This window comes from Pipra filicauda, unplaced genomic scaffold, assembly GCF_003945595.2.
Source record: "Pipra filicauda isolate LSUMZ 115617 unplaced genomic scaffold, ASM394559v2 scaffold39_size4671491_pilon, whole genome shotgun sequence".
NCBI lineage: Eukaryota > Metazoa > Chordata > Aves > Passeriformes > Pipridae > Pipra > Pipra filicauda.
In genome coordinates this window covers 2070478-2084078 of record NW_024104531.1, presented here as the reverse complement: position 1 = coordinate 2084078, position 13601 = coordinate 2070478, and the positions used below count along the sequence as shown (strand labels likewise).

Below are 13601 nucleotides of genomic sequence, written 5' to 3'. Positions count from 1 at the left end.
ACATAATGTATAATGCTGAGATTGAGTATATGTATGTTTATGCAAAGTAATCTATACACTCATTGTATGAGTTTATTTACCATACACGATCAATAAACAATGTTTGAATATATTAATAAATATGGATATATGCATGCATTCTCAGCACTATTAAAATACCCATCAGCAATATATGATTGCTTCCTTTTTCATGTAGAGCACAATTTCAACCTCCTGACTTTGAAAGTTTCTACTATTTTCATGAGAATATCTCTTGATAAGGACTTTAGGATAACATCAGTCAAGATGTATTTAATCTATACTCAATTTCTAATTAGCATTAGGGATTACAGCAAAGTGCATATTCCTGAATGTTTTTCTACATACATCTTACTCATTAATGAACAACAGGCCCTGAAAAACAACAGGAATAACCACCTCCTTCATACTCCAGTAGAAAGGGGATAAGCCCATTAGTCTTGAGATATTTTAACATCATTTTCACTGGATGACAAAAGCACAGAAGTTGGTAGAATTCCAATTTAATTTCTCTAGATCTATTAAAAACCTGATTGTAAAAGCTGTACAACGTAGTTTATAATGAAAAATACTCCATTATTGCCATGATTTTCTTTCCCTAGTTACTTCATGAAGACAGTTAAGGCTCAATATAAATTCTAACTCATTAGCTCAATACTGTCTCAATCCCAGTGTAAATTGTTCAGAAGTAGGTAATGAAAATTCAGTCCAAACTCTCCTGCTATCAAACAAAGCAATTTTACAAAACAATGAAAAGAATCAATTATATGAGATACTTTCATTATTTTACAAGAAATTGTCATAACCTTTATGCAGTGTACATAGTTGAGCTGGTTAATATATGATCTGAATCTTGTCACCTCTGATAAGTGAACATGTTTTCTTGTATTTTGAGAACTCAGACACTCTCAAAAAGCATGAACTTACTTTTAAACACACAGTGAAGGAGCTAAATCTTAGCTGGAAAAAATCTTTTTTTTCCTTTTAATTTTATATTCTCCAATTTTCTGCTTTTTACCACTGTAACATACATATTTCACTCCTTAAAATACAGCACTACCCCACTGCCTCTCCTTTTTTGCTCATCCCTTCTGAAGAGTTCATAGCAATCCGTTGCAGCACTCCAGCTGTGGAAGTCATTCCACCATGTCTTTATGCTGGCAACTATGTTATAGTTTTCCTGCTGCACAATGGCTTCCAGCTCTTCCTATTTGGTGGCCATGCAGCTTGCATTGCTGTAGATGCACTTCAGCTGGACTATTGATGTGACTGCCTTTTTTAAGGCGAGAAGCCTTAATTCCTACATGATCATTCTCAGACGCGTCCATGATTTCTAACACATGGATAATCATTTTGTCTTTGCCGCCGCATGACTCTCCATCCTCTACCTCCAGTGAGATGGCAGAGCAAACGACCTTGCTAACACACTGTCCCTCAAACATCGGTGCACCTCCTCCAGGCTTATTTCTAGTGAGTTTGATTTCATCCCCTTCTCCCTTCAAATCTAGGTTAAAGCTCTTTCAATGAGTTCTGCTAACTCCTGTTTCCCCTTTGAGACAGGTGTACCCTGTCTCATACATAAATATATATATATATTTATATATACAGAGAGAGAGAGAGAGAGAGAGATTTGTCATATATATATATATATATGTCATCTCTCTATATAGGAAGAACACAAATATATATTAGTAATTATATGAATATTTTTAGTATTATAAGCAAGGAAGTTGTTTGCATTTTATAGGGCTGGTCAATTCTCAGTAGTATTTTCCTATTTATCAGCCAGATCTTCTACAGTGCAGTTGATTTCACATTACATGGTGATGTTCAATATGGAGATGGAGTCAATTCTGCTGTGACCCTTCTTAACCTGGTCACAGAATTTTTCACAGTCAGTCATAGTTTGCAAATTATGGCTCTGCTTATGTGACTCAGAAATTAGAGCTTTTCTAAATCAGTACCCCCTTCTGCCTCAAAATTACAGTGTCTACTGTTTTAGCATGATATTGAACCCAATAATAAATTGGAAGAGAGAAGACAAGCTTCAGAAAGTGAAGTATCAAGGCTAGCATTTAGCTAGTGACAGTTTCTTTAATACTTGTAGTCTAGAATCATCTGTTAAGATTTATTTACATGGAAAATGATTTATAGACAGAATCCAATCCATAACATTAGAAACCACTTTCAAACTGCAGGCTGTTGTACTCCTCAACACTTTAAGTGAACAGACACAGACGCAAATAGTCCTTTGTTTTTCTTATGCTAGTTGAGCAGAACACTCTTCCTCTTAGAGCAAACAGTTATTTTCATTAATGCCAAAGCAAAATAAGTGTTATTCCTTAGACACTATTCACTGCTTGCACAACAAAGTGCAAGCTACCAGTTCTGTCACTTTTTACATTTGATTTTGATTTAATGTGTACAGTGGTTTCAAAGAGTATTAAAAATCTGTTGCCTTCTTCCTCTTCACTTGTTGCCCTGCTGGAGGCTTATGTTTTTCCAGTTTCCATCAGTGGTTGTCAAGTCTTTGTAATAGGATTAAAAGCTTGGACACCTGATATCCCTGGGTGCTTCAGTTCACCCTCATAAAAGCTGTTTGCTTTAAATTGAGAGAAAATCAGTTTTTAGTGGCATAATTAATTAAATTATGCAAAGTGTTCCAGATTCAGCATAACACTTTCTGAAGCAGCAATTGGAAGCTCTACATTGCATTCAAACAGCATTTCAATTGATGCTGCACTAGGCTGACCACAGAGTAGCATTTTCAAAGCTTTCAAGCATAAGGGATCCAATTTTGAAATGCAAATGCTTAATGCTGAGTGCTCGAACCCCATACATATGTACTTGAATAGGCAATTTGGTAGCCAACTACGTATTTCATGTGCAATAGTGCTAATACAAGTACTCAAAAAATTGAAATGAAGTTCCAAGTATAAGTACACATGCTTAAAAACCGGGCTCAGATGATCTCACATTTACTCATGATGGACAACCCAATGGAACAAAAATGACAATACATTTTCATAATTTAAAAGGCGTAGTACGGAATTCATTGCTTTCCTCATCACCAACATTTCAGCACATATTTTCCATAATGTGAGTTACCTTCTCCCATAATCAGCAGTTACACAACAAACCACTATTTGTACACTGAAGTGGGTTTGTAAAAGCCTGATGCTTGGATTATTTGTATTCATTAGTAGCACAATTAGGTAGCTAAGGATGGTAATAATAAATTGAAACAATTCTGGACTGGAAGGTAATGCAGCCAAGAAAAAGAAAATTAAGCAGAAAACCACACTGTACAATGTCAGCCTTCCAAGCAAATGATTAAATGTACCAGGTTCATTTTTACAAACACTATTCTTATTTGCACACTCCTTTTCCCTTCTTGTTCTATCCCCACTAGGACTCAGTTTGCTTAAATCTTGTTTCCTACAATGTGAGCTGAACAGTTAATTCCTGTGATAGTCAACAGGGATCCAGCCAACGGGCTCCGGAGAACTGTTTGTTGAGCTTACTCTGTGGGAGACAGACCTACCTTTGTCAGCTGAATCTGAATCTCCTGGTTCCAGAGACTACAGTAACACTTCTCCCAGACTCAGTTCAATGGCCTAAACACAAAACACCTGAGATGGTCAAAATAATTTGAATCATGTCTTATATGGTTGGTGAGTATAACACAGCACCAGCAGCTGAAGATCAGGTAGGATACTTGAGGGCATCTAAGCTAGTAGCATAAATACGTCTAGGCAACTAAGTCAAACCTTTCTTGATCATAGGTGGTTTTTAGAAATTAAAAGTAGGCTATTTGCAGACCCTCAGGTCTTCCCTTTCCTTACATGTGGAAAACTTGGATATTTTATGGCATTCCAGAGAACACTTCAAGCCTTTTTTCAGGCAAGTGAATCCCATCCCATGGCTAAGGGATGGTTTCATGTACTATTACATACACAAGCAATATCACATAGCAAAAACACAAACAAGAGTCTGATTGCCTACTAACAACTCAAACCACAATTTATTTTTTTTTGAGTGCTACTGATCTTCCTTCAGTCCTCTAATCTTTCTGTTATCTTCTGTGTTTCCTGAAACACTTTGTATCTCAGCAACAATTACCAAACAAAGCATCAGTATCAGCTGTGTTGGCTCATTTTTCCGAAGTGGACTATTTATGATCTAGGCTGTTTATGTCCACTGGAAAATATGCATAATCAGCATGCTAAAAATTGGTAATCTTAGCCTCCTGACAGTGAGGAAACAGTTTCATAAATGGTCCAAATCAAATCCTGCTGCTTTAGACTTTTAATTGCTATAAATTTGAGATTTGATTTTTGTATAATTCAGTTTCCTAAAATCAGCTGTAGTATTTACCTGCAATATGAGAGTGTTGTGAGACTGTAAAAAGGACAGACATCTACAGAAAGAGGTATTCTTTTAATACCTCTATGCTACTGCTACATCAATAAAGAAAAAAAAGCTCCCAACCTTTGCAATATGTAAACCATATCTGTCTAATATTATTGATACTTTAAAAAAATGCATTACTCCTTCTTCTGAGACCACAAAGGGATCAGGAAAGCAAGTACTATGACACAGGAAAATAGCACGTTTCCTAAGATTTTTCTTTTATTTGGCTCTACATAAGGATTTTTCTTTTCTTTTTTACCCCCACATGAAATTTTGTATTGTTTGGACATTTTCTTCTTATATAATCATGCTTATGCTCTTAAATAGGCCATGAGCAATGTGGCCTCATAACTGAAAGGTTTTATAATTTTCTGTAAAATAGTAGGGTGATGGTTCTGGTATTCGTAGTTCTGCTATTATCACAACAGAGCATATACATGTCTAGCACCAAATTCTTAAAAAAAAAACAAACAAAACACACTACTCTTCAATAAACATTTTCCCACAAAAATATATAAAGGAGAAGCCAAAAGAACCTTTGGAATCACACATGGTTTCTTCTTTGCTGACAGCAGTAGCAATCTGAAAAACAGCTTATAGCCTCAATCATGTTGACTGCTTCATTCACTGTCTTAATTTTATTGCATACTTGTTTTGTGGCGATGGCAAAGAAATCACAACTGCATTTTGCACCATAAGCCAGATTTGTACCCACTTAACGCATCTTCTTCCATATTTATATTCTGATAATAAAACCTGTAGTAGAAACTGTTAATTCCAGTAAATAAGATGGAATTCTAAATGCTGAATATCACAGTATAGGCTTAATCAGAAAATACTGAATTTATATAAGTTAACAAGTGAAAGAATTTTTTTTACAGTTACAATGGAAGATATATATATTTTATACTAATCCTTCACTATTTCATCAAAAAGATTAACACAAGAAAAGCTTTTCAAAATTTAATTTAATGAATTACGAAACTGCCCAAGACAACTGAAAGCTCAGCAACTCAGTTACAGGCTGTGTGACATTTACCTAAAAATAGATTTTCCATTTGTCGTCTTTTACTAAGATCTAACTTGCACTTATTTCATAGATAAAGACCACTTTATTTTTAATGTTATATGATCTTCTAAGATAAGAATGCAATTTAGATATGTAAAAATAAATTTGTGGCAAAAAATCCTGTATTCAGGAAAATAAAAACTGAGCCACATTTTACCGTCAGGAACATCTGCGCAAATTTGTTAACTTCACACCAGAAAGGTAGAAGTACAGTTAGTCCCTTGAGGTAGAGTTTTTTAAATATGAAGACTAATGAGCCATCAGAAGTCAAACAAAATAGACAGAAAACTACATTTTCTTTATCTCTCTGTCAACACAATGAACATCACAAAGTATTTAGTGAACATCTCGATTACAGGTTTTATTTTTATAAAATAAAAATAGGGTGTTTTTAATAAAAATTTTCTATTTAATAGATAATTAATATATTACTATATGCCCTCGTATGTAATTGTGGATATTTTCTGTATGCCTAGGGAAGAGGTAAGAGTGAATATGCCTGACTGAGGAGTATATAACATCATATTTAGAACATTTTCTGGGAAATATGGTTTTAAGTTTTTTTTTAGTACAAGATCCCTTCTTACTTCAGTTTATAAAGAAAGAAGTTATCCTCATTGAATTTGTTGGTTTGTATAATCAGTATAACAGGCTCAGTATAATAGGCTTCCTTTTTAGTACAGTGCAAACTAAGACAGACCCAGAAACTTCTCCAAGGTGAAAGATGCAAATTTGAGCTTCTGAGTGATTCAGGCGTATAAGCAAGTGCCTAAGCTTTGCAGAAAATATAGATATGGATAGGGAAGTTGTGCTTAATGCCCACACTAGTCTCATTCAGGTCATGCCTCAGTTGGTGGGACCCCAATTTCTGATCCTCTAATCTGAGTTTTACAGCTTCTAATTTGATATTAGCAGTGCTCAAAAATAAAAAAAGCAAACCAAAGCAATATACTATGTATATATTTAGGAGCTTGTCTTCCCCCTTTTCTTTATCTTTACTAAAATATTTCCTCAAATGACCCAAAAAGTTTTAAAAAATAATAATCTAATTATTGACTCTTTAACTCAAGAAGCAAAGTCCCGCAGGTTTTCAGGACACCTAAGTATGGTTGATAGTTCTGTAATGCTATAAGCTAAAAAAAACAAAATAGTAGAAAACTCTCAGTAAATATACTGAAGCGCAAAAATTAAATTTATAGAGAAATTGCATAAAAGTGAGAATCCTAAGTTTCCAAATGTCTTCTGTAAATAGACACACCCTATTAGTTCGTACACATTTTGCCCCACCTGTTTCAGCTTTGTTAAAATATGGAAAAATAAATGATGCAAGATACTTGAAAGCATTGAAATTAAAAGCCAGAAGGCCTCTGTAAACTCCTGTTCAATCTATTTAGAAGAAGATGCACCAGGTACGAGAAAGCAAAGCAAGGAGGTTGACATATCACAGGTAATTCTGTTTATTGATGATTTTTTTTTTTAAATTGCTGAACTAAAAAGGAATGTTTCAATTTCCAGCACAAATGCTGCACAAAGTCTTAACAGCACATGGGCTCTAAAAGGTTGCACACGGAATGCTTTGTTAAACATCATTCTTTGCACTGTTACTCACTGAATTTTTTAGTCGTTTTCTTAGGAAACAAGGCAAAATTGTCAAAAATCAGTCCTTATTAATCAACAGATTAATATCCAGTCTTAAGCAAAGTTGATTGCAAGTCTCATAGCAATTACAACCCTGTGCTCTCTGGGAAAATAACCACAGGTTGGCTGCATGAAACCCCACCAGCTGCAGCAAGTTTCAGGCACTCTCCAGAGCACATGGATGTGTTTTCTGTTCAGGGAAAAGGAGATTTGTGTTTGCCCAGATATTGGCTTGATGTGTAGCATGGGGCTGGTCATAGAGGTTTTCAAATTGATGCTGTGTCTCTTCCATACTAGAAAACTTCTGTAGGAAAGCCAGAAGGCTGCAGAAGCTCAGAGGCTCACAGAGCCATTTCCTCCTCCTTTGGGAAGCAGGTGCTAACTCAAAGCTTTGTGAGGAATTGTTTTACTTCTGAGTTGCCTCTACAGTTTTGGTTTAGCTCTCTCATGACCATTCTGATACAGTCTACAATTTTTAGGTCTCATATAGACTTTTTGTAAATTTGTAGCAAGTAATAGGCTCACTTCTCAAAGGAATCCAAAGATTATTACTACTAATATTATTATTATTACTATTAAAAAATACCTTTTTCTAGCTTTTAGGTACACAACTTCACCATTTCAATGTTATTTGAACACGCATGCACGTATCTGTGTGTACATCTCTACCTTTACGTCACACGCACACACAAACTACACATGTAAATACATAAACGGTACAACAAATTGTGAGCTAGAATCTTACTAAAAATATCTTCTTTTCATATACTTTGATTTTTAAAGGCAGATATATGTCCACCAACTCAAAATCCAGTTATTTACAGCCTAGCAAACAAAATTATACTATGCTTCCCTTGTTCAAGAATAGCACATACATTATTACCAAGAATCATTATTACAGCTCAGCTGTTATTCAGTACTTCACTATGCTACAGTAACTTCATTGTACACTTAATCCCTTAGGTTTTTTTCTAAAGTTTCATGTCCCAAGACAGATGATCGTGACATTCTGTTACTTAAAGAAGGAAATCTTACCTAAGAGTTTATGGATCCTGGGTCTTGTTTCAGGACTTCTGAAACTGTTTCTGTACGTAATTAATTGTTTTCTCAGGATGGCAATGAAAAAAAATGACAACTAGTATGACTAGTAGTAACAGTAGTAATAGTAATAATATGTGACAGTTAGAGCAGGTGGACACTCCCGGCCCCACAGGGCTTAATAGTGTGAAAATACTGTAAGAAACAGTACATATACACAGACAACAGGCTACAAGGAATTTCCCTCAGTAAGGAAGATCTACATATAAATGCATATCTGTTATAACTGCTTCTCATGATTGCTGTTGTTTATGCAAAAAGGATCATTTTCTCTTTGAGATTTAGTCTACCAAGATTCTCTGTTTATATATTGATACCCTACTCCATTCAGAACCGCTGCTTTTTTTTCTGAGTGGAGTCTTACAAAAATGATCAAAGGTAAAATCTAAACACAAAGGCAGCTAAAAGTATGCAACTGGATTAAGACGGTAGAAATGTGGAAGTGATACATTCTTAACAGTAAATTTCTCAAATATTTCCTTGGATTTTTTTTATTTGGGGGGAGGAGGGTATAACTACTTCCTAATTAATAATACTTTTGTTCCCTTTTTAAAATGGAGAGACATCACTATCTTAAAGCTATTTAACACAACATATTTATTTACTTCAAAAAATGACTGGATCACTGTTACCAACAGCCATGTCTAGTGGCAAAAATTTTCACCTAATGTGGAAGAGACAAAACAGTCTAGTGTTTGACACAAAAGCCTATTGTCATTAAATGATAGCATGTTATGATAATTTCTTCAATATTGGCTTTACAGTTGTCTCTTTTTTTTTTCCTGTAATAGTTCTAGGACAATGAAGTTCACCTAAGCTATTATATCAAGATTTAGTACTCTGAACTTTACCAGGCCCACATGAATTTTATTCATTGTAGTCATTTTTATGCATTAGCATCTTATATCAAACCGATTTGTGAAGAAGGCACACCCGTCCTAAGTGTACTTTAAACAATATCTTTAACTGTGTCTTAGAAAAAATTTGCAGCAAGATATTTACATCCAGATCTCATTTAGTAAAAATCAGGATGGTACACTCTTTCAGTGGTAAGAAAAAGACATAAGAACATATCTTACTGTGTTTCCTAGCTCCATGCAATCTTTCTTCACGATCAATAATTCAGCTGGTCAGAGATGAGGGGACTTGCATAATAGGAGAGACAATAGGTATACACATAGACAAAAAAGTACTCTTTGTTCACCCTACCTTGACTCAATTAGTGACAATATTCTCCAGGTGAGAATTGTAGGTACAATGTCGACAAAGATAACCTCTGTTCTCATCTCTTGCTTTCTGAACAAGTTTTGACTAGTGTATAACTGGTGGTTATTACATAATAACAGGTGGGCTAGATGCCTTCTCAGCAACCTGTGTTCAGTCCTCTGCACACTGAACGGAAGAAGATGTTTCTGTGTATTAAGTCCCTCAGACTTAAGCCCTACAAACAAGAGGTTACCATCCATTAGCAATTTGCATTGATCAACTCAGTACAGAATGACAGAATCATAGAATGATTTGGAAGGCGACCTTAAAGATCATGCAGTTCCACCCACGCTGTCATGGTGGGGGGATTTGTATCAGGTATTTGTAGGTCATCACTTATCCTAAGTTCTCAAAACCATATGAAAACACCTCAGCTGCTGGTGTGGATTCCATTAGGGTGGCCAAGCACCTGAGAGTTGCTTCAAATCTTTCTACTACTGGAGCTGGCAATGTGTTTAATGCTGCTTAACAAAAAAAAAAAAAAAAAAAAAAAAAAAGGCAACAATGTTAATTTCAGATTGAAAACTCTTTGGGAATAGACCTTGAAGAACAGATCTTGAATTAAAGTATTGGACAAGGCCTTGAAGTTTTTCTGATGCTTCAGGAAAGATTATGAAAAAATCTTTTCCAAATTCTAAAATCTTTTTTTTATTATTATTCTAATTTGAATTTTTTTTTTCTTTAAAATGAAAGAGAACATTTCTTCAAAAGCTTTGTTTTTGCAAACAAGCTGTCTCATGTACAGTCAATATAGATTTCTGATAAAAATAAAAAGCTGCATTTCTCACTTTTAAATCATCAAGACATAAATGCACAGACATAGTGCTAACAGGCAACAATTATTCCAGAAATCAAATCCTAGAAATCAAATTTGGCCTAAAGGCCAGAATACGTTAGAACAGTATTCCTAGAAATGGAATTACAGGCAGAAGGACCTGATATTTGGCATCTAAATTTGGCATGCAGCTTACCTGCCCCGCAAGACATAGAATACGTAATTCCACAGTTACATTCTAAAACAGGAAAACATCTACAAATAATTTTAAAATCTTTCCCTTTCAAAGACTAAGACTGAAATCCTATTTCCCTTGAAGTCAGTGAGACTTGATTAAGGCTAAATTTTCATTCCTGTTGCTTTGATGTACCAGTCTGAGCACAGCTGAGTGCAAAGATACAAGTCTTAATTCAAACTGGTGTCTTAGCATGTTAGCTCAAGGATGCTAAAAATTGGCTAAAAAGTTTATTATCTTGTGGTTAATTTATCAAGGGATAAAATAAGTTACTTAAATATGAGATATATGATAACAGAATATTTGTTCTGCTAAGTGATTCACTAAAAAAGGAAATTTAAATATCAAGACTACCCTTAGTTTCCACAGGGACTTCTGTGCAGTCTTCAGGATTGACACTATGTTAAAGTATTAGTACAATTTTTCAAGCAGATTAGCCTCAACACAGTGCTTTGAAAAATTTAAAAAAGAGAACAGATAGCAAATGTCACTTCTTTAGTAGCTACAAAATGCAAACTCCAAGTGTTTTAACCTAATGAATAAATGAGTTTGTCCTTTATGTATAAAATATAGTTTGTGTTTGTTGCACAAGTTTTTTAATAATAGATGAATTTTAGGTTTGCTTCAACATATTCAATAAAGTGTGATTAATTTGGTTTTTCAAAAATGCAAACTAGACATTACTATATTACTCTGCAAAATGCACAGCTTGCAACATTATTGTCTCTGTGGGATCTTAAATTGAATTGTAAAATGTGTCTTATTTCCAGTTTGATTTATGTAAGAAATTTCAGTGGATAATGCCCTTTTTGAAGTTTCAGTGCTTTCTCCAAAGAAAAAACACATAACTAAAAATCATGACATAGCTTATTATAAATCACAGCAAAGTTTTATCCTTACATAATGTTCCACTTAAAAATCATATACTGATGCCACATATTAGATTCAATTCAGTGAATTAACTTTTTTTCAAGTTTTGTATTATGACAGATTATATAACGCATTTTTGACATGTTCTGTGATTTTATTGCGATATTCTAAGTAATTACCAAATCTCTTTTTCTCTAAAAAAGCTTTCCTGTGCCCTGAGAATTAATCTATGATACCATTTAACCTGGCTTTTTGAAGTAAATATCACTAGATAAAAAGCCAGCTGGTTCTGAATAATGGGATACTTGAATGAATGTATTAGTGTTTGAAAATGAGAGTACAAATCTTTTAAAAAGATTAATTTCCATAAGAAAGATAGCTCACAGATCTACAAAAGAATAAATTCAAAACATAATAAACTGCCAGAAAGAGAGGTAGATTAAAGTAAAGGCAGCAGCACCTTGTTATTGCAGCTGTTGTATAGCAATGATTCTGTATCAATTACAACATTTGGTAGGTATGGGCAGCCTCTTCAAAGGCTTCAGTATAAAGCTTGAACCTGGAATACACAGCACACCCTATGTAATAACTTGAGTGATTAATTTTTTTTTCTTAAGAGGACATAACTTTTGTTCCTAACAATTGAGCCTCCAGGAAGAGTTACAAGATGCTTCTGACTTTAATGTGAACAGCTATCATCAGTTTTGTTTTTTATTAAAGATTTGGATATGAATTTATCTTTATCATGGAAAGAGCTTGGCTTTATCACCACACACAAATGCTGACATCAGCATGTAAGCTGACTTTTGTTGTCCTATGGACTTTATTTTCAATATCCTGTTTCAAAATATGTTTCCTTGAATGGGTCTGGGATACTGTTCACACAATTGCTGTGACTAAATATTAATGAAATGAAGTTTGCTGATGCCACTAAATACTGCAGGTTTGCATAAACAAATTCTAAGACTCAAAGAATTAAATCATATTGGAACAAACTTTAAAGTACATGAGGTGTTTGTTTTCTGATGATGGGATTAATCTAGTTTCTATCAGGTCTACATCAAGTTTTTTGTAGGTATGTGTGGAAGACAGATTGTTCTTAGTAACCCACTCCGGGCAATCTAGCAAATTAGTCAAGATACACAGTATACCTGAAGGAGGTTCTAAAGCACTGCATTAGTAAAGTGCAGGGAATTGACTTGCCAAATTCAAAAAACAAACAGCAAGACTTTCTTCTATGGTAACAGACATGAAGTGCTGAAAATGCTAGCACCAATATAATTTAGACAAAAAAAGTCAGACATTCCAAAAAAACATTCTTTTCTTGCAAAAGTGATGGAGAGCAGGTTTAGCAGCCTGAGTGTGTCAGCCTTACCCGTGCAGCTGCAAGAGAGCAGCCAGTTTCTAAACAAGTCTAGTAGGCATTTGAAACAATCACAGGAATTTCTGTCTTAGCCAGACTCAGACTGATTTTCAACTGATTAGAACCAGGTATTCCACTGTCATCTTAATGACAAATTTTAATTCCTTCCTCCAAAGCTTAGAAGTATTAAAATCAAATGAAAATATTTGAATATTGAAAGATATTTCTATTTCTCTCCTGACTTGTTCTCTGTGGAAACTGAATCATTGCTGCTGTTAAAACCTAGAACAATGAAAAATGGCCTGAGGGCAGACATAAAAGATATTTTAGATAAAACTTTTAGCTTAAAATTTTACAAAGTTATAACAGTGACTACTGAAGACAATTAATGATTACCGAAGTCTATACAGAAACTGTACTATGTATACAAATTTGATTATTATTATATATGCATTTAAAAGACAACATTCAGCATAGTTTTTAAAAGCATCCTAACAGAAAAGTTACAAGGAACACTGCAATTTAAATAAAATTTGTATAATAAAATATTCCAAACTGGATAGAAGTACCTTATCCTGAACTTCCATTTTGTTCTGGTATTTTTTTTAAGTTCAATTCAACATCTTTTGGTTTATATCTTGTCTTATATTATATGTTTATGGATTTATTAGATATACAATACATATTTTTCAATATATGAATAGTTTCCACATCACTAAAAAAAAAAGGTATTTCTAAATTCAGTGCTTTCAAAGTACCATATTTCAAAATTTCTTTTGCATTCTATATTTTTTAATTTTGGCATTTCACTAACAAGTAAAATTAAAGCAGATCCTGAAATGGAGACATTTCACAC

General features: G+C 34.1%; 1 protein-coding gene across 1 annotated transcript in view; it reads right to left on the bottom strand.

Moving 5' to 3' along the window:
* The window catches only part of DACH1 (dachshund family transcription factor 1), a 379725-nt gene that overhangs the window by 119538 nt on the left and 246586 nt on the right, over positions 1 to 13601 (bottom strand). The window lies entirely within an intron of this gene.